This window comes from Pinus tabuliformis, chromosome 9, assembly GCF_031772625.1.
Source record: "Pinus tabuliformis cultivar Carrire ecotype Pingquan chromosome 9, CPIR1, whole genome shotgun sequence".
Lineage (NCBI taxonomy): Eukaryota > Viridiplantae > Streptophyta > Pinopsida > Pinales > Pinaceae > Pinus > Pinus tabuliformis.
In genome coordinates, this window is record NC_142307.1 from 1082513982 (window position 1) to 1082518745 (window position 4764).

A 4764-nucleotide genomic window follows, 5' to 3' on the forward strand; every position below is an offset into this window, starting at 1 on the left:
CACAATATGCAAATCATGTCAGTTTGGTAAGCAAACCAGAACTAACTTCCCTGAGAAGGAAGGATCAGCTAGTAGGCCTCTTGAGCTAGTCCATACAGATGTATGTGGTCCATTTAGGACAAGGTCACCTCGAAGAGAAGAATACTTTATATTATTCATTGACGACTTCTCCAGGATGGTTTGGTTAGGACTTATGAAGCACAAAGACGAAGCATTCGAAAAATTCAAATCCTTCAAAGCCTTGGCTGAAAACGAATCAGATCACAAAATTAAGTGCCTCAGGTCCGACAGAGGTGGGGAGTTTACCTCAAATGAATTTTTCGATTTCTGTGAAGAACATGGAATAAGAAGGGAATTCTCTATAGCTAGGACTCCTCAGCAAAATGGAGTGGTGGAAAGGATGAACAGAATGGTCCAACAAATGGCTCGTGCTATGCTTGATGAGTCTGGAACTCCCGCAACCTTCTGGGGTGAAGCTGCATTTGCTGCGGTTGTTATTCTCAACAAAACAAATGTCCGAGTGAACAGCACTCAAACTCCTCATGAGCTCTAGTATGGTGAGACTCCTTCAGTAAAGCATTTCAAAATTTTTGGAAGAAAATGCTATATTAAGAATAATGATGAACAGCTTGGAAAACTTGAACCTAGAGTAGATGAAGGCATTCTCCTTGGTTATTCTCCCCACAGCAAAGCATATAAGTGTTACAATAAAAGACTTGGAAAAATTGTTGATAGCATTGATGTAGTGGTTGATGAAAAGGGATACATTCCTAGGCAAGTAAATTATGAAAATATCAAAGAGGATGAAGACTACTCTCCAAATTAGATTGATGATGAAGAAGAACCTCAAGAGGCACCAAAGGAATAGATAAGGATAGAAGAGAAGACTCCATCCAGGTATGTTCAGAAGAATCATCCAGAATCTCAAATTTTGGGGCAGAAAGAGGCAGGTATACAAACAAGAAGAACAATTGCAAAAGCCTCAAGCTATTTGGCTTTGCTCTCCTCCACTGAGCCACAAAATGTAAAAGAGGCATGCAAAGATGAATGTTGGGTCAAGGCAATGGATGAAGAACTTGAGCAGATCGAAAAGAACAACACTTGGGAGTTGGTCCCTAGACCAAAGGATAAGAATGTCATAGGAACAAAATGGATCTTCAAGAACAAGTTGAATGAAAATGGGGAAGTTATTAGAAACAAGGCCGGACTTGTTTGTAAAGGGTATGCTCAACAAGAAGGAATAGACTTTGAAGAAACTTTTTCTCCCGTTGCTAGACATGAGGCCATCCGAATGTTCCTTACTCTCTCAAGCTTTCAAAAATTCAAAGTATTTCAAATGGACGTGAAATCAGCCTTTCTAAATGGAGACTTAGAAGAAGAAGTGTACATTGAGCAACCAGATGGTTTCATTCTTGGGAATGATCCAAATCTTGTATGCAGACTTAAGAAGGCCCTCTATGGTCTTAAACAAGCTCCAAGGGCGTGGTACTATCGTTTGGACAAATACCTTCATCAACAAGGTTTTTCAAAAGGATCAGCAGATAGCAATCTTTATATAAAAATTGAAAATGACAAATTGCTAATACTTGTTGTGTATGTAGATGATATTATCTTTGGCAGCAATGAAGAAGCTGTGAGTCAAAGCTTTGCCTTGGTGATGTAAAAATAATTTGAAATGTCTTTGCTTGGAGAACTGACATATTTTCTTGGATTGCAAATCCAACAAAATGAAGGCGGTATCTTTTTGTCTCAAACCAAGTATCTCAAGCAGATCTTGAAGAAATATGGCATGGAAGATGCAAAACCAGTATGTACCCCCATGGTTACAGGATGCAGCCTCAGTGCAAATGATGAATCAGCAGCAGTGCATCAACCAACCTATAGATCTATGATTGGAAGTCTACTTTATTTGACAGGTACCCGACCAGACATCATGCATGCAGTGGGAATAGTTGGAAGATTTCAAGAAAATCCTAAGGAAACTCATCCTCAAGCAGTTAAGAGAATCTTCAAGTACCTTCAAGGAACTTAAAACTATGGCTTATGGTATCCTAGAGATACAGATCTCACACTTCATGCTTATACAGATGCAGATTGGGCCAAAAGCATGGATGACAGGAAGAGCACAAGTGGTGGCGCATTCTTCATGGGTTCCAGATTAATATCTTGGTTCAGAAAGAAACAGAGTTCGATTGCTTTATCTACAGCTGAAGCAGAATATGTGGTTGCTGCATCTTGCTGCACTCAACTCCTTTGGATGATGCAGACCTTGGAGGATTTTCAAATCACTTGTACACCACCTATCTCCATCTTATGTGATAATACAAGTGCAATCAGCATTTCAAAAACCCAGTCATGCAATCAAAGACCAAGCACATACCGATCAAGTATCACTTTCTTCAGGAACAAGTGTTGGAACAAAAGGTCAAATTGGAGTATGTTCCTTCTAAGGAAAAAGTTGCTGATATTCTCACTAAACCACTGCCCAGGGAAACTTTTGAATACCTCAGACAGAAGCTGGGTGTAGTTGATGCATCATCTTGTTGTTAAATCTTGTCTGGTTCAGAGAAAAATGGGTGTACGTGAGTTACCTGAGGAGGATCTGCGTACATACACCGGTTTGTGCAGAGACAGTCGTGTATATAGAGGTTTGATGGATATCAGTAGGGACAAGCTCTGGTTGAATATATTCTGATATGGTTCTGACAGAGACCATTCGGCACAAGTTCAGGGGGAGCAGATAAATTTCTAATGATGCATTGTTGGCATTATCTTAGAAGCTTTTGGTTCTAAGCTATTGTTGAGTTCAAGTGGAACAAAGGCAGAGGGAGAACAGAAGGAAATCTTGGTTGTTGATCTGAATGGTGATTGAAAGATGCTGCTACTATCAGTTATTGGTGACTTTCATAAGCATTTCGTCTCTATGTCATGTATCTATTTTGTGTTATCTCTTTTATGGTGTCAAGGTCATGTAATGGCCTATTTTGGTTTCCCCACTATGCCTGGGATGAACATGTAATGAACTTGGTTATCATATGTAAATTTATGATGTATCCCCACTTGGTTGGGTGGATGATCCCCACTTGGTTGGGTGATGGATGTATGTATAGAGTCTTTTGGTGATAGGAAGGTCTTTTATGATGTATAAGTCATGGTTATTCTTGAATAACATATTTTTGCATATCTTGCCTACAGTCAGGGGGAGCATGGTCAGCACAGCAGGGCAGAGATTTCAGCATGTACTCAGGGGGAGCACAACCCTTTGCCCTTGATGACAAAGGGGGAGAATGACTTTGAGGATCTTGGGGTTGCCATCAAGTCCAAAGGGGGAGATTGTTGGCATTATGGCACAGGTTTGGAGCTATGGCATAGGTGTTGTCCTTGATGGAAACTCTCTTTGATAACAGATCTCAGTTCAGGCTTTCAGAATGAAGGAAAAGACATATATGCAGGTTCATCTAGACGAAGATGCGTATACACGCGGGTTAGACGTTACAAAGGCGTGTATGCGTATACACGCACTTTCACGCAGCGTGTATATGTTGGTAAACTTACCTTTGGTCCGTGGTAGTTAGTCCTTGGTACTTGAATCTATGGTTTTGGACCATGGTATCTCGTCAGAAGTGTTGATCCCAAGTATTGGGCCCGTGGTATTGTGTTATTATGGTTTTGGACCGTGGTATTGAGAAAGGCCCAAGGCTATAAAAGAGGAAGGAGATAATTTGGCAAAGCATCTTTGGAATCAATTGAATATCTAACATGTGCTAGATCTGAAACTTTTGTGATTGGGGTTATGGTGCGGATCTGGATCTGAATGAAGGAGGAACCTAAGCGCATAAAGAAGGATAAGATCTATTGATGGGTCATAATCTTTAAAGCTTGAATGATAGTATCTTTGTATGATTTTGATCTGTTCTGTGAGGCGCACACTTGATCTATAAATCTGATAATCTAGGTTATTTAGCATTTCACTGTTTGAAAGAGTAAATTATCCTTTATAGATCTGTACGCAGGTTCAGTGAAGCGAAGGCTCGTATACGCGCTGGTTTAGTGAATTAAAATAGCATATACGCAGGTTGTTCCATACGCAAAAGCGTATGCACGCAGGTTTCAGGTTATTGAAGTAGCATATATCTTTTGAGTTGTGATCTAGCTGCCTCTGTTTATTGCTGCAGTGTTTTGGGTTCATAATTTGGTGTGTGGTTGTTGTTACTGTGTTTTGGGTACAGCTTTCATAGAAGTATCTACTTAATTCAGTTCTAATTGGTGAAAAGGAGCTTGTTTGATGCAGAAATTGTTTATGATTGTTTGATGTTCATGGATCCAGTCTGAAAATTTATGAAACATGGTCCCTAGAAGAAAGAGAAGGTTGTAGCCTTCTGTAGGCCAGCACCTACGTACTAGTATCTTGGCTAGTGCAAGAGCTAAGGGGGTTGTAGCTCCCTTCCAGGAGAAGCTGGAGAACGAGAGAGGGTTGTAGCTCTCTGCAGGTTGCAGCCTGCGTATTGTTAAAGGACTGCACCAATACATTGTAAAAGAAGTTTCTAATTTAAAGGAAGATAGAGACGAATTGCAGCAAGTGGTTTTCACCCACATTGGGTTTCCACCTTATATCTTGTGTTCTTGTGTGTGATTGTCTTTCTGCTTTGTTTTACTATTTCCAGTTACTGGTTATTTGATTCTGAAACACAGATTAACAATCAGCATCAGAAAGATAAAGTAAATTAAGAGTTTTCTTTGTATACGTGGGTTTCCTTATGCATA